General features: G+C 37.4%; 1 protein-coding gene across 3 annotated transcripts in view; it reads left to right on the forward strand.

The window, feature by feature from the left end:
* The first annotated feature begins 720 nt into the window (after positions 1 to 720).
* ptpn13 (protein tyrosine phosphatase non-receptor type 13) overlaps positions 721 to 23401 on the forward strand; it is a 344308-nt gene continuing 321627 nt past the window's right edge. For 2 of the 3 annotated variants that reach the window (XM_039750815.1, XM_039750816.1), the window contains exon 1: positions 721 to 1185. The gene's annotated coding sequence lies outside the window, so the exon portion shown is untranslated. The remainder of the gene's footprint in view (positions 1186 to 23401) is intronic. The other variant, XM_039750817.1, reaches the window with a different exon arrangement.

The raw sequence follows: 23401 nt of genomic DNA on the forward strand, positions 1-23401 counted from the left end.
GCATAAAATCAGTACTTAAACAGACCTTGAAAATAATGCTATAACAAGACGTCCAGTTTAAAGGGGTCATTTACATCTGAATAGAAAATCTGTTTGTGTAAAATAATGATGCTGATGTCCACTAAAATGCTCATGACACCACGGTTGTCTTAACAGTATTCCAATCAAGACTGGCAAAAGCAATCTAGTTTTTAAAAAAACACTTAAGTCTAATTTCTTCAGACTTTACTTTGCCTTCATTCCTGATGATGACAAATACATACCAGAAGTAAAAGTAGCACTGGTCATGGAGCAAGTGCGTTTCATTAGTTTGAAATGACTGTTTCACGTGCATTTTTGTTTCTGTAGACCATTTCTGGGGTATCCGGCTGGCAACTGCCAGTTCGTGAAAATTTCAGGCCTGCATGCTAAGAACAAAGGCTACCCGAGTGCAACACCCCATTGATTAGTAAGAGCGCGTAGTGCACGTTTCCGAAACATAAAAAAAAAACATTCCGCAAATTCGAAATAACTAACTTCACTGGTTTTATTTTCCACATCTTTGTCCTAATGGAATAGCAATTCAAATTAAATCGGATAAACTATAAAACTTTTACCCCCAAAGCTTGTTCCCAGCGGATGGTTTCTATGCCAACGCCACAGTTTGCTTCTGCGCGTGTCGGAGCTGAGCGCAGCCAATGAGCTGCGTGAGTGCAGTGTGGTGTCTGGTTGCGCGGTCGAGTGGAGAGTGAGCAAAGGAGGGAGGGCGAGTTGGGGAGCTGTAACAATGGTTACAGGCTAACAAACTAGGAGCAGTCTGCTAGGCGGAGCAAGAGAGAGAGAGACAGCCGCATCAAAAAAGAAAGAAATGTTTTTAAGGACGGGCGCTTGGATCTGCAAGTTCTAATAAAGCGAGTTCTTGTTTGTTTGATTTCATTCATTTGCGGTCTTCTTTTTCCGCAGAATTCTAGTGATGTTTCTACTTGTCCAGTCATGAATGCCTTAGGAAGAGTAGTTCAGCTCTGAAGAAAACCTGTTGCTTATCTATTATTTCTCAGCCCCTGTCTGCAAACCCCTCCTCCTCAAGATGTTCCACTGTGGAAGTGATGCTAAACCTCATCAGTCCTGCGTGACTTTCCTGCCATCGTAAGGGGCTCCACTGGGATATATTTATAATTTCTCCAGCCAGGATCGAGACAGGTTAAGGTGAGTTCACGAGTTTGTGTTCCTGCTACTGTTAATGCATTTCTCCAATGATAATCCGTTTAAAAAAAAAGAGAATCAAAATCAATCGGCTACACTGCTTGAGTTGTTGTTTAAACAGGCCAAGCGAAAAGTGGAGTTGGCGCTGCTTCCCGAAAAAGCTGGAAGCCAAATCTGTGAGGACACCGCCTGTTGCCTCGAGTTGTGAGTTTAAAAAAAAAAAAAAAACTTGTGATGATTTGCTTGGAATGAAAACTTATGATTAGATTGGACACTGCTGAAATAGTTTTCGTAAGTTAATGATGTGCTGCAGTGCTCTGCTCGAGTCCCCTTTACTTTAAAAGATTGTTTTAAGAGGATGGGCGCAAATGCTGGATTTCAGTTACAGCTCATGTAGTGAGAAGTCAAAGCACGTTGTACTTTCAATTTATGTATCTATTGATGGTCGTAGTTTTCCAGGAAAACCGGGAAGCCTCAGGTAAAGTTGACATTGGGGCTTCACTTTATGGGTGAACGACCTTTTCTTGGGAGACTTTATTTTCTTTTACACTGATCGATGCGTCCCATTTACCTGCCAACCGGTAAATGTTTTGGTTTTAAATTGACGACGGGTGTTGAAACCTTAGGCACTAATGCACATACTGACTACAGGAGGCGATCATTGCTGAGGTCAGGAAAACTCGGATAACCCGTGGTAGGTAGTGTACGGCTGTCACATGTAAACTGAGGGATGTCGGAAACCTGTTTTCTTTTATTCGGTAAAACTTTATGATTTCGTATCTGCTTAGAGCACGTGAAGTTTGGCTCCGATACTGATATACAATCGCGTAAACCCTTTTCAACTATAGTGTCATAAAGCTGCCTGCGTGTTTAGGGAGCGGTATATATTTTGGAATGTTGATGTCGGATATTGTCGACGTCATTATGAAACAAACAAACAAACAAAAAAAAAACCTGCAAAAAGAATGCCACGATCGCCAAGCCAACTCGGCACATCCCTGGAGTAGTGGACATCTGTTTCCGTTTAACGTACCAAGCCTTCAATTGAAAGGCGTTATTATTTTCAGATTTACGCTACTCGAGGCATTTCCAGGTCAAAACCGCAAATCTACCGGGAGAATGGTTATTGACTTGGGCTCATTAAAGACGTATCCATCCATTTTGACCTATCTATCCATTATCAAAACCCAATAATAAGCTGTCAATAGCCGGAGCCAGTCCTGGCAGCATCCAACACTTCATGAACGTGATTTTGGACAATTTATTTTCGTTTGCTTCGAACAATTTAAAATAAAAACAAAAAAACCAAAGTAGTACAAGTTTAGTCGATGAAGTCTGAAATTCACATTTAGCTTTTTTCCCTTATTATTATTTTAACGGGGCATTCCTTCACTGTTGCCCCGTTCTGTTACAGTGTTTCTTTCCTTGTTTTTTTCTCTCAGATTGTTATCCTGCACCTGTAGAAGCAGGACATGCTTTCATATTCATAGATGCACCATTTTGCCTTTCTAAAGCAAACCATCTACAATATGAAAATACCATCTTCATGTAAACAATATTACATACACAGCCAACAATGGTTTTCAAACAGCAATGCGTTTTAATGTTTAAATACAATGAGAAGTCAAGCAAAATGACACCTTTTATTGGGTAACTGAACCGATTACAATGTGCAAGCTTCTGAGTCAAGTGGGCCTCAGTTGACTCAGAAGCTTGCACATTTTAGTCGGTTCAGTTAGCCAATAAAATGTGTCATTTTGCTTGACTTCTCATTGCATCCATGATGGCTAACACGGTACAACTCCCTACTACCAATGTTTGCATAAGAAAATATATTGCATAATTTTGCTTTTAAATAGATTTTGATACTGTTCTACACAGAAGATTGATTAATCTTGAAACTAGAGGCTACAGCACTTGCAAAATAACTCAAGACAACCCAGAGTAATCCCGATTGCTTCTATTTCTCAAAGAGCTGCTCTTTTAGTTATTAGGTGACTTATCATTGGCCCTAAATAATTGAGTATACAGTATCCTGCAATTGGTTGGTGTTCCATCCAGGGCCGGCTTCTACCTTAAGACAGAGAGTACCGTGTTAAGAAAGGGCTTCCAGTTATTCGGTAATAAAATAAGCAGGTTTTGAAAGTGAATAAATAATTATGTACAAGAAACTAAACAACAAAAAGCAACATTTAGAAAGCCAAGTCGAGATAATTATGACTTCATAATCAGTTTATTGCACAGTAATTTTTTTTTTTTATTTATAATGTCAAGAATGTGATCCAAAAACCTTTATTTGAACTTGTTAAAAGTAAACATAAAAGTATTGGGGGTGATCACTAGGTAAGAGTCATATCTAAAAGACAAGCAAATGTAATCCATTGTATTATACTGTATTGCTGTCAAAATATTCCAGTAAGCAGATAAGCGAGCTGGGTGCATGCACATTAATAGAGTTTCATCATTTTGCTAATCAGAAAGAAGATAAGAAAATACTGTATTCATTGTCTGTCAGTGTAGCAACTGATAAAATGTTTCTTTTAATCTGAATAGTTTTCTCTGTCTTTCTTGCTCTCTCTGTCTTTCCCACTTGATTTCACTGGTTGAACATGCTGATTAAATTTGAAAGTGAAAACTATGAAACCATCCTTACTACCACAATGGTCATTACACTCCTTGTTTTAAAGAAACTTGTGCTACCATGGGTCTAGTATTTAAATTCTTAACAGTTACTGTTAATGCTGTAATGTTTTACCAACACCCAAAGTGAACAGCCAGTGGAATGTTAGAACAGTTTTGGAAAGGGAAACTGGTATGTCTGATTCAAAGCTTCAAGATAAGAATTAGCTTTAAATGCATGAATTGTCTAACTAGTGGCATCACTGGGGGTGTGGGGGTACAGATTGCACCATGTGAAATCATCAGATGTGGTAACATCAAAATGACTGTCTATACATTTTTTCTGCAGTGATTCAGGTGCACATGCTTGTTGTTTTAGTTTCTGTGGTGTTTTTATAGTCACCGGATTTTGTCTAATTTTCTGGTGTGTTAGCTACAGTATTGTGGTAATTAGTATTTTTAAACCTATATCAATAATTTTTGTGGGCTTTTAATAGGTATACTAAGGGTGAGAGTGCACCGGAAAGTAGAAGAAGCCAAGGAGTGGACAGCATTAGATGCTTTGACATTCATAGGTGACAGGGACTTTATGGAATCTCTCCCAACCCTTTTACTAAGCCTAAAATTATTTCTGATGTTCTCTGTGTCTGTGGCTTTACATGAGTGGAGCTTTTCAAAACTGAAAGGACTATTTGCTATCTACCATGAGACAGTGAAGGCTTTCTGATCTTGCAGTCTGATCTTGCAGTTGAAAGCGAGTTTGTGAAAGGCAATGATTTTCATTTGATTTACAAGTTCATAGCTTTGAAGGCCAGGAAAGGAAAGTTCTGCTATAGTTGAAATGTTCAATAAGTGCTGAAATGCTTATGTATTTGATCCTTTTTAAATTATTAGTATATTTCTATATACATTTGATTATAACTTCTACATTATTTGGGCTGTTATTGATTGTACACATGCAAGTGTAACCCAGATAATGGAGCAAAAGACATGGCATTGTTTGTTACGGAACAAAGACTCCAAGTAAAACATAGAAAACTCCAGTACCTCTGATTTGTATTTGCTTATTACCCTGGTCGTTACAATATTATATGAATTAATTTTGTTAATACTATGTTATATTTTGTTAATATAGTTTTGTTTTGTAAATACATATGACTATTCACTTATCTTTTCTACTGTATATCATTTTTACAATAGCTGTTCTATTATCCAACTTTTCTTTTTTCTGTCATGCCCTTGATCCCGACCCCTGACGGATAAGTTCTAGTGTACTTAAAATATTTAATTTCATAAATGGAAAAATGTATTTGAAAAGAAAAACTTTTAGGCTAATTTTGAAATGTTTGTGTGATGCATGTTCACAAATCAGCTAGTAAGTTTAATATAGATTGGTGGGGAAAAAGAAAAAAAAAACTTAACTGCAATTTCTCAATGTCAATTTTATCTTGGTATGTAAGAACAAGCAATACCCACTAAATTTCTGAGATAGAAACTAAGCTGTGATTTTCATCTAAACTATGTGTATGTGAAGCAAGCTATTGGTATATTCTCCTGGAAAAAAAATGACCTCAAAAAAAAACAGCAGTTCTTATTTTAATTTTATTGATTTTGTTGTGATCATTTTATACAAATAGATCAATTTTTACAAAAAATACGATTGAAAACAAATCAACCCCCACCTCTGAGAAAAAGAGTATGGCTAACAGACTAAAACTTAAAAATAGTAAAAATTAATAAATTGATGAGTTTATTAGGCGGATACAGATAAATTGAGTACTGCTGTTTTAAAATGCTTTCCTAAAAAAGTATAGTGTCTCTAAAAGATATGCTACCTAAATACTGTACAAAAGATAAAGATTAAACTTAAACAGGAAAATAACTGTGTCTGCAGTGGCAAGTGTTTGGTCAGTGATATACTCATAGAAGTTGTTCAGTGATGTTGAAAGAAAGAAAAACATAGCACAATTCCCCAAGTAAAACACGTTCACTTTTAAGCAGTGAGCCATCCATTTTTGCCAGCTTCTTGGTATATCTACAATTAAAAAACTAGAGATGTTACAGACATTTGAGAGGCTGAGATTTTGCATATGAATTGCTTGACATCTTACTTGAGAAATAGCTAGTTGCACAGCAGTGCTATCAGTAGTTTACAGCTGGTTCTCACACACTAATCATTGAACCTCCAGGATGCTGTCTTCAGTCCACATTGTTATCATCTTTTGTCACAAACTGTTTTCTTTCTCTAATCCACTAATATTGGGCAAAAACAATGCTGCAACTAATTGGTTTTTCACCGTGCACCTGCTGCAACAACTGTAATGTTTCATTTGCCAGTTTTCCTAAAATTGACACCAGTAATTGACATATGCTTTTAAAGCCAACTGTAGGGCATCTGTAATGTACTTCTCCTTTTGTGCATGTGGTCTTTCCTCTTCTTTTCCTGTACCTAGTACAATCTAATTTGCCCTCTTTTCTCAACAAAGCAGTGGACAACTTTGTATAAAGTTTTCAGTTTTCTTGGCAGTCTGTCACATGGAATAACCTTCCTCTCACAAAACCACAATACACGACATGTTTCTTGAGAAAGCTTTTTTGATCTGGCCATTTTTGAAATTGAACTTTAGGAATGCTACTACCTTGCAACCAAAGGAAAAATATATTAATTAATTGTTTTAATTACATTTTTTATTAGATAAAGGCATCTACTAAATAAATATTAATAATAATAATGATGATGAAGAGAGTAACACTTTTCAGCTCAGATAACACGATTACAAAAATATCTACTAGTATTAAGGCATAATTTGCTGAAGGATGAACCAAGAGATTTTACCATTAGGCTACTGGAGGAGTGGCTGTAGAAAATAAGACTTTGCAGTCATATATGAATAATAAATTGTAAATCAGTAATTTCAGGCATTGATAACCATTTTTAACATTAGTAATATCTTAGCTGTATTTTAAAATCAATTTAATGGTGCATTAATAAATCAAAAACATAAACATCTCTGTGGGTTTCAAAACATTTGAATGGTAATTTATGTTTTGAGATATATCCATAAAATATATGCCAATTGCTACATTTGGCTCATAATTTCGCTTTTATTTTAAAATAGCATTCCTAAAGTTCAATTTCAAAAATGGCCAGATCAAAAAAGCTTTCTCAAGAAACACGTCGTGTATTGTGGTTTTGTGAGAGGAAGGTTATTCCATGTGACAGACTGCCAAGAAAACTGAAAACTTTATACAAAGTTGTCCACTGCTTTGTTGAGAAAAGAGGGCAAATTAGATCGTACTAGGTACAGGAAAAGAAGAGGAAAGACCACATGCACAAAAGGAGAAGTACATTACAGATGCCCTACAGTTGGCTTTAAAAGCATATGTCAATTACTGGTGTCAATTTTAGGAAAACTGGCAAATGAAACATTACAATTTGGATGATACCCTTTCTTGGAATTATAAAAAGAACAATGTAAAAAGATATAAAGAAATCTCCTTCCAACTTTAGTGTGCTTACTCTATTAATTAATCAACTATACATGTGTCTATTACTTTTCCAACTAATTAATATAATTGTTAAAGTTTTTATTTTTTGGTGTATACTGTGGCAGTGTTACGTTGGTTTAGGCCACAGTCTCATAACCCCAGCAACCTGGAGTCATTTCCTTGCTAGTTTACTCCTCATTACACTTGTGAAGACATGGACTTTATCACGGTTTGCTTCCAAATGCCAAAGTTATGCCTTTTTGGTCGCACCAAGATGGAGTGTAAGTATGCCATGTGACAGTTTGCTTTCCATCTAGGGATGGTTTCTGATGCTTCTGTCTTTGGTAGTAACTGAGTAATGGACAAAGCAGGGAATTGGCTTTTACTGATCTGTTGAGCTGGTTATGTAAAAACATTGCAAACAGTTGCGCAGCTTTGCTCATTCAGTCTATTTTGCACGCTGGATTTTTACAGTAGCCTGTCTACTTAGGCCATTGATTTTAAGTTGTCATTTGGTTTTGTTCCTTACAATAGCAACAGTGGTAACTGTTAATCCTCCGTTTTGCCTGGAAGGCTCTCATTGTGATTGCAATTACTGCTTTAAAGTTTTCTCTTTGTTGCATGTTTGGCCCCGAGCAGTTTTTTGCTCTTAGTGACACAGTGCCCTTGCCTCACCTTAGGCCCAAAATGTAAAACTTGGTTTTAGTTGTTGCTTTTTCTTTGGTTGAGAGCTCCTTATCTTCTATGGATCACATTTCCCTGAGCCTTGGCCCTAGAGTCCTCATTATCACACTTGAAGAATACAATTCTTATTGATTACATATTCAATTTAGGAATGGAAATTGAGGCCAAAAGAAATAGATTCAAATATCTATCCATCAGTTTTCTGATCCCACTTATTGCAGTTATATGTGAGTGGGGTCTGTCCTGGCATCTTCAAGCTCAAGGCTGGAACTGACCCTGAAAGTACCATATTGGTTATAATGTGATTAAACATAGTCTGATCACATTATTTTCTTTTCCAACAGTGTGAAGAAATTACAGCATCCAAAATGTAAATGTCTTTGGCTTATTGTTCAGTCTAAACTGTAAAAAACAATAGAAACTAAAAATAAATAATTAAGTATCCCACTATAGAAAACTAACAAAAAGAAACAAGCAAAGTAACAAACTGTACAGAAAACACTAAAGAGAACAATATACAATATTACAAGGCAACAAAGTTAACAAAAAGTTAAAGAACAAAATACATAAAACAATTGTGTAGAAAAGCACATATTAAAATATACTAAATAACCGAAAAAAGCAAAATATTGTAAAAGTCAAATTAACAAATAGCACCTTTAATTGGTTCTAACTATTATAAAATGCAAATTGTTAAAGTTTTAAAAAAATTAAAGAGAGGGGGAAATATGCCTTGGTCACTTTAAAGTCCACACACACGGTATAGGCATAAATCTAAAATCTCTGTTGTGTAACATGGCCATAAAATAAAGTTGAAATCTTAGAAATGTTATATGGAGTGTATCTGAAGTTTTCAGTAGCCGCTCCTCCTTCATTAAATCCAGAGCTGTTCTTGTGTATCTATTCTAAATTGGCGTAGCATAGTGTGTGTGTGTGACAGCGTCAGACACAAAGCTTAAACTGACTCTTTATGGGATACTAGTCCAGCTCAAAGTACCCACACTCATTCAAACAATGCCAGCTTAGAGTTGCCAATTAATCTAGCAGTTTGGGGTATGGGAGAAAAATCAGAACACCTATAGAAAACTCAGCAAAGAGAACATATATATTTTGTGCAATACCTTAGATCCACCTGGCATCACTGGTAACCACAGCTCAATCAGTGCTGTTACTTTACACTCTGCAGTATGTTGTGAAAGTATTGTGATGAGGCAACATTTTTGTACCCACTTTAAAACAAACTGATGTCATTTAGGTATCCCTTAACACAGCTGGACCACTTTTTGAGTGTACCAGTGTGTTAGGATTGAGTCTGTACACAAGATAATTCAAAAACAATTCACTCAGTCAGAATAAAATATATAATAATTATTAGCATTATAAATACATTTCAGGAGGATTACATTGGTAATAAATATTTTTTATTTTAGTGTACTACAATTGCATTAAATTTTAATATAATATTCTTTGACATTTCAGTTTCATTTAAAATTATAAAGAAATTGAACAGCAGTATTATACTAGTAAAATTAGTCTTATTTGGAAATATTATGTACTGGATACATTGTTTTTTTCCTCTGGTTTTATATGGTTAGATTCCCCTCACCACTTGGAAGCATATTTCTGAAGTATATAGAATCTGACAAGCCAGTGGAGAATGCGCATGCAGGCTGCAGAGTCAACAGTGTGCATCTTAGCAACTAGTGAAAACCCTAAGAATAAAAGAAAACAAAAAAAAAATACTTTCTTAAAAAAAGAAGAAATTGTCTTTGCTTTAAAGATAATTTTTGGAGAAAAAAAAACTTTCACAAGTATATGACATAGTTGGTAGGTGTGTACGCTGTGGCTTTACTTGCAAGAGCACTGCTCACTGTAGGAGATTCTGCATCCTGAAGAGATTCAGTCATGCCAGCCTGTAGAATTCCTGACTGAACAGTGCACGGTTCATGGGGTAAATGCACCTGCAAAAAATACATTAAAATGTGTCAGCATTAATACTTATTTACAGCTTTGTTAATTTGCTTTTTTTTATTCTCATGTAATTTATATATAGATTTTGATGGCATGCACTTGACAGATATTTATGTGGGCCCACTTCCTAATTATATGGTGTTTTAAATAGTCTCTTAACTGCAGTTTAAGAGAGAATCAGAAACAGGACAGTGTAAGATTTCTGTAATATGGAGCCTTGCTTTTTGGTAGGTGCTTAATTTTTTTTTTTTCCTTCTTTTGCATTCTCCGTATTTCATACATGGGTGATTCAAGTATTGATTTTATGAAAAGAAAAAAAAAAAAAAAGAAAAAAAAATCCATCTTAATATTTATAGACCACATTTTGAGTATAGGGCGGCACGGTGGCGCAGTGGTAGTGCTGCTGCCTCGCAGTTAGGAGACCTGGGTTCGCTTCCCGGGTCCTCCCTGCGTGGAGTTTGCATGTTCTCCCCGTGTCTGCGTGGGTTTCCTCCGGGCGCTCCGGTTTCCTCCGGCAATCCAAAGACGTGCAGGTTAGGTGGATTGGCGATTCTACATTGGCCCTAGTGTGTGCTTGGTGTGTGGGTGTGTTTGTGTGTGTCCTGCGGTGGGTTGGCACCCTGCCCAGGATTGGTTCCTGCCTTGTGCCCTGTGTTGGCTGGGATTGGCTCCAGCAGACCCCCGTGACCCTATTCGAATTCAGCGGGTAGGAAAATGGATGGATGGATTTTGAGTATTTTTGGAAATGTGTTTGTGGCTATGTGTGTGTGTGTTACAACTTTTGTGGATACTGAAACTTGAAAATGAACAGATTGATTGTTATGAAATTCTTCACATAACTTGTGTGTCCTGTTTTATTTATTTTTATGCTTGTGGTGATTGTCAAAGATCTACTTTCTAATTGTGTTTAACTCTTTCCTAATTTAATAAATCCTTAAACGTTTATTTAAGCAGTGCAAATAGGGAGGGTAAATGGTAAAGTATTATTACTGGATTGTGAACGGTGAGGAAGAGCTTTGTATCTCTTGCATTTTAAATAGCACAGGAAGTAACTCCCAAAAGGTAGAAATTTTCTTCAAACAGTACCGGTTGCTTTTCTTTGTGTAATCCAAGTCCTGCTCGATGTGTTAGCAGGTCAGTGCTAATCTGCATTGTCCTCTTGTTTGCCTTGTAAATCAACTTGTGATGGCCATCACTGGAAAAGACACAGTGCAAAATAATGATTGTGTTAGAGGTATTTGTTTTTACCTTTTTAAATGTATTTTTGTCAGTTTGTGGGAGATGGTTTTTTTTTGGATATAGAGCTTATTTTAAAATAGTGCCACTAAATTCTCCAAAAAGTTACCTCATAACAGCTCTTCTTGTCACCTTTATATTAATACATGCCAGAAACTATGTGTTAAAGGAGTACACATTTTTTTATCTGTTAGTTATTCTGTGTTGTCTGTAGTGATGGTTGAGAAAGTATCATGTTTTCATTGAGAATGGAGATCATAAAATTTATGAGGCATCCGGCTTAAATGGGGATTCTCAGGCTGGACAATTACAATATAGATGGAAGTTTGACTGAAATAGACTTTCAGCTTTTAAATTTTAATTTGCATAGTAATTAAATATAAAAAAGTCAAGGTTATTTTCATGCTGTAAAGTATAAAGGTTAAAGGCACAATGTTTCGGCTGTATAGCCTTCATCGGGGCAAATGAAATATATCTACAGACTGTGACTATAACATTACTCAACAATGCCTGTCTGTAAAATGGAAAGTTAATTCCACTCTGAATAATAAGGAAATAGAAACACGGACTGAGAATTCATCAGATATTTTGGGCTTGTTGCCCAGCTTACTGCATATTTTATCTTGTAGTTATGTAGTATTTAAAAATTTCGGGAAGAACAGGAAGCAACTTCTTACATGGCTGCTTGTATTACAAAATCATTTATTTGTCTGCCAACTTGGGTGTGTGTTTGGGGATGAAGGTACAAGCTGCTCATTAGCCAGAGACTAGCTAAGCAAAAATAGGGTTTTCTGGAATTCTACTGATAAGGCATACATATGATGATAAGGTTGTAGGTAGGATGGGAACTGGTCCATGAACTAGTGTGCTGGAATTTTGGGCTATTAGGAGATGTAATGTCGTATCAGTCTTTGGCCTATTGTGAGTATAAGTGCCAAAACCAGACCTGGAAGAGACACCATTTTATGTATCTGCTTTCTGAATAAATAACAAGTTTCTAAGTAGTAGTCCTGTGACCATAGGCTTTTGATGACAGCTTGTGGCATGAGTAGAGGCATCCGGATTCATGATTATGTGTCCCTGTGATAGAGATGAATGGGGCTATTTTGAGGATTTATAGTTGACCAGTTTTACAGGTGTTTTATTAATTTCATTTTGTTGCTAACTGTATACTTCAACAACTTGCTTTCTCCCTTCTGTATTTGTTGTAGTGTCTACATAATAATTGTCAGAAAACCTTTTGCTGCAAGGCTTATATTATATGCTCATATGGGTGTACGCCTATGCTTGGAATGCATGTACTGTGGGTTAGGTCATGACAATCATTGTTTAAAAGAAAGTTTTCCGATTTTTTTTTTTTTTAACCCTGTTTTCTGATCTTTCCTCAGATCTCATAGACAACTCTTTGTGGTTTTCCAGAAGGTTACCGCTTTTATGTTTTAATTTTTTTTTCTCCTTTTTTTCTGTTTTTTTCAAGTTGAGTTTGTCTGTTTCTAAGAGGAAGTTACTGTTAGACTGTTTCCTAATTTTAGGGCTGAAGAAGTGAAGCAGATTCTTGTGGGTCATGTCCTAGGGCACCCATTAGCTTTTCTTGGGTGGTTTAGTTCTATTTTTCCTTTCACTGTAAAAACATGGTGCAGTGGCATTCTTTTTTGTGTCAGCTGATTTCTGACAGTTGTATGCTCTAAAATAATTGGGTTTTACTTGAAAGATTATGATGTCGATGACTAACTGTCCATTAAGTGATGCCACACAAATGTGAGGTACAATAACCGAGAGGAAAAAGAATATTTCCTGTAGTGATTAATTTCAGCATGTTGGAGTGTCTAGATATCTGTTGGCTTTGTTTGGTTCCTTATTTTCAGCTGATATTACTCTCTCAGCTCCTCCTTTATCTGTACAAAGGGGAGAACTGTGTATTCCACACTTGATAAAAAAAACCTTTAGTTTAGGTACAGCAAAATGTATCTATTACTCATTTACTATTATGTAATAAGACCATAACATACACTTTTTTGTGTCATGACACTTACACAGCCTCAGTAAAGTGTTTAAGCATCTCTGCAATGTGACCTACTAACAAAACTACATTTTGGAGTGGTCTCAAGTGGCTTTATTGAGGCACATTTCTCTTGCTATCATATATTGAGTATAATATCTGTGAATCCTTTATATTAACAAATAATTTTACCATCATGTAAATATGCCACACTGCACAGAAGTGAATAATCTATCTACGGATGTTTTATAAGTGTGATGAAGACCAAAAGAAGCATTTGTTAAGGTCTTGTTACATAAGAGTAAATGATAAATAGATGCATTTTGCAATACCTAAGCTAAAAGTTTACCAAATAAAATAATTTATTGAATTTTACTTTTCTTAGAGGCAACAGCAAGCCAGTTGTTTGGGAAGAGAGAAGCAGAAACAAAAGGTGCATCTTATAACACTAATTTACGTGTATGGCAGCCATGTAAACCTGGAATAATTCCGCAGAGGCCAAGACGTAAATGAAAACTGTTCCCTTATTACACACAGTAAAATGTAGTAGGAGCTGAATATTTGAATAACGCAATGTAAAACATAAAAAAAACACACAACTTTTCTTAGCCTCTTTGCATGACTGCTTAAATCTTGTACCAAGTATTCAAAAACAATCCCCTTCTTGCCTCTGGTCTCCCACATTTTCACCTGTGGTCTCCTAATTAGGCCTTTACTCTTCTGCACCACTTAACTCTTGTACTCAGTATGCCTATGGTTGTTAGGTGGCTTTAAACTCTCTAAAATGGTTAATTTCTGACATTCCCTACAATCACATGGTCCTACAGTAGGCCAGAACTTCTTTAAATGAATGCTGGTTTATCTGCACCCCTGTACCTTCTTTTGCTTACAAGGTGCTGGATCTTGCAGGCAGCCTTCCTGCTACTTGTTGTGAAGAGACAATATGATCCCAATCCTTACTTTCTAAGATTTTGGAATGTCAGGATGAAGGTTTGCACCTTGCCACATGCAAGACCCCTCCTTTAAAAGAATAACAGGAAACCCCTCTATGGGCTTAGAACAATATGTTCTTGGAAGGCCAGATTTCCCTGACACTTGCACTCTAATGTCATGGGAGATCATTATATTTTTCTTCACAGGTTGTTGTTGCTCTCTTCCTTTTACTCATTCCAAGGCATGCCATGCACAAACAGCCTATGTTTTTAGTTTCTCTGTCTCTGTGTCTTTCCTGGAAGTCCTCAGCTACATCGGTGGCTGAGTCGGGGCTCTTATTTTCAATTTAGAATGTTACAAATATGAATAGAAGAAAGAAAGAAAGAGGCATATACATTTCATGTTAAATGCCACACTGGTGTCTTATTACTGAGACTGTGTCAGTCTCCCATTTCACAGTATCTATTGTAAGATGTAGTTTCCTAACGGCATTTCTCCTGGGCTAAACTTTACCTCCCTGTGAGGAACTCGGTGTGATTTAATAAGTTGGATAACTCATTGGGTTCAAGAAGCATACCAAGTCTAAAGTCTGCATTGAATTTAAAGAAATAAACAACAACCTTCTTAGTGCGGTAGTGAGTCAAAGAGGTGGTTTTTGTGAGTTTAAAAATTGCTAGTTAAAGACATTGGGAAATTGGAGTAAAGGTGTTTTGTGGTGGTAATCTTGCCTCGCTGTATGCATTTCTTGTTTCATCTGGGGCAAGTTGACAGTTTTTACTGAGAAAGAGCACGCTCAGCAGTTTTGTGGGTTGACAGTTTCAGGCTGTGCGTATTGGTGCTACCATAGAAACTTCCTCATTAGTGCAAAAGGCTTAGCAGTATTAGGAAATAGGAGCCTTAATCACTTCATGATAAAGCTCATATTTTAAAAGTGAGCAGAAAAAGAATAATAATCTTAGACTGAAACAAAGTTTTTTGTAGAGTTTTTAACACTAAGAATACAAAACAAGATAGGAAAAATAAAATTTAGTTTTCCAAATTAATAACAATGAAAAGCAAGGTATACTTAAAAGAATATTTCAGTATTTTTTATATTTTTTTTTGTTCAGTAAAATATGAGTAAAGTAGGAGTGTCAGTTTTAGATGGCAACTGTGAGAATTTCAGTCCAGCTTAAACACAGTATTGTAATAATTCATCTCTTTTTACTGCTTATATTCCTGTTTATTTTCCCATTGCAGACGTCAGCTCCTCTAAACAATTTGTAAGTATTAATTCTTTCTTTCAGAATAGATTTGTTTAGACATAAACGTTTGTGAGAATTTGATATTTACAGGAATGCAAGGGGCATTCACAATATTTTAAGAAGCATTATGCGCTTGTGTATTCTCAATGTTTCTATACATTGATGTCTCTCCATTCTTTTTCTGATTATGTTAAATCCAGTTTAGGGTTATGTCAAGGTCTAGCTTTTCTCAGCACCATTGGGTGCAAGGCAGAAAACCACCCTTGATGGGTTACCCATTAATCACAGGGCATTTCCTGTACACCCACACACCCTCACTCTTTCCTCATACTGTGTCAGCTTCCATCCATTAGTTTCTAAAGGCAAAGAGATTAGAGAGGGAGAGAGATTTTACTGATCCCCGAAAGTGAAATTCCTTGCAGCATTAGGCTTACACGTGGACAGTTGAGCAGTCCATTGCAGAGCACACTCTGCACATATCCACACACAACCACACAAAATAGAAAATGGGTATCAAGATAAAAATTCACAAAGACATGGAGAGAATTTGCAGATTTTTCATAGACAGTAAAAAGGTCACAATTTTAAGTCAATTTCATGAAGCACAGGCAGCAGTGCTAACTATTGCATCATCTTGATATTCTTTCCTATAAATATGCATTTGTATTTGTATATTTATATCAGTAGTTGGTGCCTTTTGAATAGTTGATAAGCATTAACCATTAAAAAGGGACACTCTGTTTAATAACATAGAAAGCAGTGCAAAACAATGTGCATAAATATGTTTTATTCATGCAGTTTTTATGTACAACTTTATTTGAACATTAAGTTGGAATTTTTGTACAAATTGTTTACATTATTGAACAACATTATATGTTTTTTTTTGGTTAAAGAACAGGAGCCCTTTGACATGCTCGGTAATGTCGGTCATGAGCTCAGCTTGACAGATTACCATCATGCCTTAGTGGACAATAAATTAACACTCTTAAATGTATGTCCTTTCATACTCGACCAGTTGCTGCACAATTTGCATCTATGCTTTTCTGCTGCTCCCCAGAATTGGCAGTGTGTTTCGTTTGTAGTACATGCATATTCAACATGAACACACAGAAATTAAGGCATGTAAACCTCTCTAAAGGTTAATGCAGTTGTATGCATTGACTTCACTTTGTCCTGTCACATGAATGTGGATCTGTATATATAGAAAGAATGAACTGGCCTTCACACCACCAGCTGAGAAGAACTGCTGCACTAATACTGTAGCACAGTTGTTCAGGTTATGCTTGGGTAGTTTCTCATGTTACATTTTCATGATACATGGTAAATCAGTCACTGATCGATTTAATGGCTGATTTAATATGTATCTTAACAGGTGGTGAGACTTCATACACATACCCTCAATTTCGCCACTATTATGAACAAAACATTCTACAGAGATCTAATTCATGGATGTGCATTATTGTGAAAACTTGTAACTATTTTGCCTGTGACTTCCCATTTCTACATAGTAGGAGTTAGATTCTCAGGTATTGCCTGACTGGAAAGTATCTGTAGTGCTACCAATTTCATCATTGACTTCTATATAATGGGTTGTTCTGCGGTGGGTTGGCGCCCTGCCTGCGGTTTTCCTGCCTTGCGCCCTGTGTTGGCTGGGATTGGCTCCAGCGGACCCCCGTGACCCTGTATTCGGATTCAGCGGGTTAGAAAATGGATGGATGGATAATGGGTTGTTCTGCGGTGGGTTGGCGCCCTGCCTGGGGTTTGTTTCCTGCCTTGCGCCCTGTGTTGGCTGGGATTGGCTCCGGCAGACCCCCGTGACCCTGTTGTTGGGATATAGCGGGTTGGATAATGGATGGATGGATAATGGGTTGTTACTGTAATATATGTCTTGCTAGTTATGTGTGAATCAGTTATAAATTTAGGCTAGTTGCCTTTGGCTAAATGGGCTGTTAGGTCTTTCATCTTTCCTATAGCTTGTGATATTGCTTCTAATGCTGCTTTGCTATTAACTACGTTGATTGGTAACATCTCTTCATATTGTATTATAGTACACACACTTCCTTGTGCTAGTGCTGCTGATATGGTAAGTTACTGCAGTCTAGTCTTTCAGATAGAATGTTTTTTTCACACATGATTATGTATTGTTCTTCTTTTATATTTTTTCGAAGCAATACACAAAGCAGTGAGCTTTGTCAACCTTTGGTTCAAAATGCTACCCAACCATTTTTGATGAAGGCATTTATTATGTTTTCAGATATAAAAAAATCTGACATGTACCTTAAATACTGTCCTTGTATTTGTTTAAAGAACAGAGTGTCTCAAAACATGTCTATCAGGTGTTGCAATGCAGCAAGGCAATTCCATTTCTCATCACAAAATTTAATTAACCTTTACATTTATATTTATTTGCTTAATACAGTCGGACTTCGCTAAGTCAACCTTCCCTAAGTCAAAAACCTCCCTATTTCGAATTGCTCGTTAGTCCCCGGCCGAATTCCCATAAGACCAATATATTTAGATCTCCTCAACTCAAAAACTTTTGGACTCCCAACTTCCGTTAGTCGAATTTTCTATGGCCTTTGGGTTATTATTCTGAGGCTACATTTCATAACACGTGGTCCAGAAAATCAAGAAAAGGGATGCAAAGTCTTATCTAAATGCATTCCACAAGGGATTAAGCGACTCTCTGAGGATAGGACGTCTATTCTGAGACCAAAAATGCCCGAGAACTAAAGGGAGTGGCTGGAATAATCCGCATCCCTTCGGTGCTCCATGAGTCATAATCAACCGGGTGGCGTCTGGAATTTCCAAATTATCTCAAGAAAGACGTTTTTAACCCATTTTCCCTTCACCTTTGTCAGTCTCTTGTCGGGAGGAGCCTTGAATAGTGTTCGTGTCTGTGTACTTCTCCATAGTCTCCCATACGGTACGTGCCCTGAAAATGGCAACTGGTTAAGCGTAAGCTTAAAACGTTGTCAATCGCGGTAAAAGTTACCGTCATCAGAGCCGTCGAAAAGGGCGACAAGAAGAAAGTGGAAATTGGAAAGCAATTCGGCATTCCCACAAGTACGCTCTCCACTTTTCTGAAAGAAAAAGAAAATATTTTGAAACTGTACATCGAGAAGTCATGTGGCCATCAGAAGAGGATGAGGGAATGTGACTATCCCGTCATTGAACAATGTGCTTTGAAGTGGTTTGTGCAAGCGAGGGATAGGAACGTTCCTATTGATGGGAAGCTTTTGGAAGCAAAAGCAGAAGAATTTGCCAAAGAGTTGGGCCATTCAGAATTTAAAGCCAGCAATGGTTGGCTGGACAAATTCAAGAAAAGACACAGAATTGTGTTTAATAGGCTATGTGGCGAAAGTGTGCAAGTGCCAGAAGATTGCAGTCATTGGATACAGAAACTGCCAGAAATTGTTCAAGGTTACAGTCGTGATGACGTGTTCAATGCACCGGATCATGAGGAAAATGTGTTTCGGTCCATTGACAAGATTGAGGAGATTGTCGAGCGAGATGCATTGGCACATCGACACCAAACAAAGTTAACAGACTTTTTTCTCTAAAGGTAACCTGTTTCATTGCACTGTTCGATAGTACATACTGTAGATGTATGTACCGCAGCGCTTCCCTATTCATTATACCCTTGCACCCCCTGTGATGGACGAGACCGATTTTGCACCCCCTTGGTTTGAGAAGTATGAAAAAATATGAGTTCATATGATAGTTCATAATACCCACGCAGCACTAAGTGCGCGTAAGAGCGGAAGTCATCCGTTTTAACAAGCAGCGTATTGCACTGATACGAAATAGCCTACCCATTTAATTATTTAGGAATGGATAGATAAATTAAGAATTTGTACAAATAATGTTTTTCATTTTTCTTCCTCGATGGATTCTGGCACCCCCAATTCGGGAAGCGCTGATGTACCGGTATATAGCTTACATGTATACGTCTAAAATGACAATATAATAAACGGTTATATTGTATAATAATTAAGCCGGAAAAATAATGTCCTTGATTAACCCATGCCTATTACGCCGTTTTCCCTTACTCCGTAAGTCGAATTTTTTTCGGGTTCCTTTGAGTTCAATTTAGCGAGGTCCGACTGTAGACACTTTTACCCAAAGTGACTTACAACAGAGGTCAACATAATCGAGTTACATCAGCCTGGGGATTATTTTGGAACAATTGTTACAGGACAGAGGTACAAAATTGATTACCACAAGAGAAGAACTCAAAACATGATATAATCTAGTTACAATTCACAGATTTACAAAAACTTACCGACAGAAATTCACCAAACAAGAGATTCTTCAAACGCTTCTTAAGCACACTGAAGGAATCAGATTTTTGAATGGAGGTGGGAAGCTTGTTCCATCAGTGAAGAACTACACATGAAAAGAGTCTTGATACCATGCACAGGTGGCATTACCAGACACTAGGGATGCGCCGAAAATTTTCGGCCGAAATAGCATTATCGGTTTCGGCCGAAATGTAAGAAAGCGCCGAAAATAAAAGCCGAAATTGTCGCCACGCCTCTCCCATCCTCCCATCTCGTTCGCGCTGTCATTACGCATCAAACACGGAGTATGTCGGCGGTTTGGAAGCACTTCAAAGTTTCAGATGAGGACAGCAAAGTTGCAATATGCAACATTTGCTCTGCAAAAGTTTCAAGAGGGGGTTCAACAGCAAAGACATTTTCGACTACAGGTTTAATACACTACCTTAAGTCAAAACACGCAATTGAATTTGAGGAATACCGTCAAACAACGTTGGTTAAAACTAAGCCAACTAGCACATCAACACCCTCGGTTGCCACATTTTTCGAAAAAATTAAGAAATTTGCAAATGACAGTGTTAAAGCACGTGACATAACAGAGAAAGTAATGGAATTCATTGCTTTAGATGACGAGCCATTTTCAGTCGTGGAGGACATCGGATTTCGTAGGCTAATACACCACATTGAGCCGCGTTACACACTGCCAAGCAGACGGTATTTTGCAGAGACCTCTCTACCTGAAATGTATGACCGTGTTGCAAAACATGTTCATGAGCTCATGACCACAGATATCTCTGCTCTAAGTTTTACCACAGACATATGGAGCTCTGACGTTAGTCCAACTAGCATGCTCAGTTTGACAGCGCAGTGGATAAACGCGGAGTTTAAATTGCAAAACATTCTGCTTCATGCACAGGAGTTTGTCGGCTCACACACTGCAGCAGCAATATCCGATGCTTTGGCTAACATGTTTGAAACTTGGAACATAGACAAGTCTAAAGTGCATGTGATTGTGAGAGATAATGCACGGAACATGATAAAGGCTATGGATGACAGTGGATTAAAGAGCATACCTTGCATGGCACACACGCTGCAGTTGGCTGTGAATGAGGGAGTGCTTAGTCAGCGGAGCATATCAGAAATCACAGCAACTGGGAGAAAAATTGTGGGACATTTTAAGCATTCTCCGCTTGCTTATTCCAGACTACAAGATTTGCAAAAACAGTTTTGGATGCCAACAAAACGACTACAGCAAGATGTGGCCACTCGCTGGAACAGTACATACTATATGTTGCAAGGATTACTTGAACAGAAGCGGGTTTTAGCTGCATACATGACAGATCACGACCTGCTAGCAACTTTGAGTGCACATCAGTGGATGTTGGTGGAAAACATTGTCTCTCTTCTCGCCCGTTCGAACAGTTAACCAAGGAAATAAGCTCAGCTCAAGCGTCTGTTGCTGAAGTTATTCCACTGATCGCAGCACTGAAGCACCTGCTTGGAAAAGAGGCGGAAACAGATCATGGCGTAAAAACAGCTAAAAAAAACTCTACTGGAGGCTGTTAACAAACGCTTCCAAGACATTGAGTCCAACCCTCTTTACGGCATTGCAACAATATTAGATCCACGCTTTAAAGACCATTACTTTGACGATGAGAAAAGGCAGGATGTACGCAAAATGGTGCAAACAGAGCTTACGGCTCTTGAAACCTCTGGTGAAGCACAAGCCGCGAGGGGGAGAACAGAGCAAACTGTGCCTGTGAAACGGTCACGTACAAGTGATGAGGCGCACATTCCTTCGCTTTCTGATATGTTTGACGAAATTTTACAGGAAGCGTCCCAACCCACAGCGGTGTAAGAGCAAGCGCAGCCTCACAAGAAGTAGCAACCTATCTAGCTGAACTACCCATTGGCAGAAGTGACAATCCACTTGACTACTGGCGCGTGAACAAAGATCGCTTTCCTTTGCTTGCATGGACTGCGCAAGTACTTATCTGCCCCAAGCACCAGCACAGACAGTGAGAGATTATTCAGTGCAGCATCTCATGTTCTTGATGAGAACAGAAATCGTCTCTCCAGCCAGAAAGCTGAACAACTTTTGTTCATAAAGAGAAATCTGCCACTTTTGCTAAAATAAAAGCAGCCTAATTTGATGTTGTTTACAGTTAAAGGTTTGATTTATTTGTTCTGTTATTGCAATGTTGTTTTGCACAGTAATTTAAAATTGAAGTAAAACGTTTAATGCAGGTAATATTTTGCACAATTCGTAAAGGCACTAAAAGCTAGCACAGACTGAGTGATTTTATTCAGTGCAGTATGTTCTTCATGAGAAGAGGAACTGTGTCTTCAGCCAGAAAACTGAAAAACTTTTGTTCATAAAGATAAACCTGCTTCTTTTGCTTAAATTAAAAGCAGACCAATTTAGTGTGTATAGTTATGTTGTTTACAGTAAGAGGGTGGATTTATTTATTTTTCTTCTGTTTGTGCACTGTTGTTTGGTACAGTAATTTAAAATTGAAGTAAAAAAGCAGCTAGCATTTTTTTTGCACAATTTTGTTACAGAAAGAAATGTTATTTAGTTTTGTTATTGTTAAACAGCCTTATTACTGTTATTTATTATCAATAAAAGTTTGATTGCTTAATTAATTTGTAGTTTTTTTAATACAAACAAAAAGAAAATATTTTAAACATGTTTTTTAATGAAGCCATTTTCGGTTTCGGTATCGGTTTTCGGCCAAGTGCATCCAAAAAGTTCGGTTTCGTTTTTGGCCCAGAATTTTCATTTCGGTGCATCCCTACCAGGCACTGTTCGATGGCAGACCTGATTGTTTGAGAAGCAGCATACACAATTGTCTCCATATACATACTGTAGGTGCAGACCCACTGACTACTCTGTAGGCAATCATCAAGGATTTGAACTTAACATATGCTGCTACAGGAAGCCTGTATAGTGAAAATAAGAGTTACATGTACCTGCTTCTGGTGATTGAACATTGGAATAGCTGCTGCATTTTGAATGATTTGCTAAAGAGAGTTGCAGTGTCTAGCTGTGACAAGACCAGAGCCTGGATCAGAAGTTTTGCTTCATATTTGGCAGATATGATCTAATGTTATGGATGTTGTATAGAGTGAATCTATAAGACCAGGAGACCATAGCAACATGGTTCTTGAAGATCTTGAAGCCGCTGTTTTGGTATTTGTTAGTTATAATGAACAGAGATGGTGTGCGGAACAAATGAATCAGTTGGGATAAGAAAAGATCCGTCTTTGCCAGGTTAAGCTGGAGATGGTGTTACTTCATCTAGGCTGCAATATCCTCAGGTATCGTTCTTGTTAATATGCTGACCTGGGGTATGAATTGGTTTTCCACTTCTTGGCTCTCAAAGAATAATAACTTCATCTCAAACAAGAAAATGAAAAATTGAAGTGACAGCAAAGAAATATGCTTTGCAAGATATGTTTAAAGATTTTCAGGAGGTGACAATGAAGGAAAGGCCTAATGATCCTGTTCTCATCCAATTAAAACACATTTCTGGGTAAAGCCTATAGCCACACCAAAAATGACTGTTTTCACATACTAACAAAATTGCTTCATCAACTGCCATCAATTAATTGCTTCTTTTTTTAAAAAAAACTAGCCGAAGCCCACCGTAGCATATGGCGGTGTAAGAATAGGAACGGAAAACGGTGAGAAAGGAATTCAGTATAACAAAGGCTTAGGAAACCACTGTCGCAGTATAACAAAAATAGCAAGGAGCGAAACC

This window comes from Polypterus senegalus, chromosome 4 (assembly GCF_016835505.1).
Source record: "Polypterus senegalus isolate Bchr_013 chromosome 4, ASM1683550v1, whole genome shotgun sequence".
Taxonomy (NCBI): Eukaryota; Metazoa; Chordata; class Cladistia; order Polypteriformes; family Polypteridae; genus Polypterus; species Polypterus senegalus.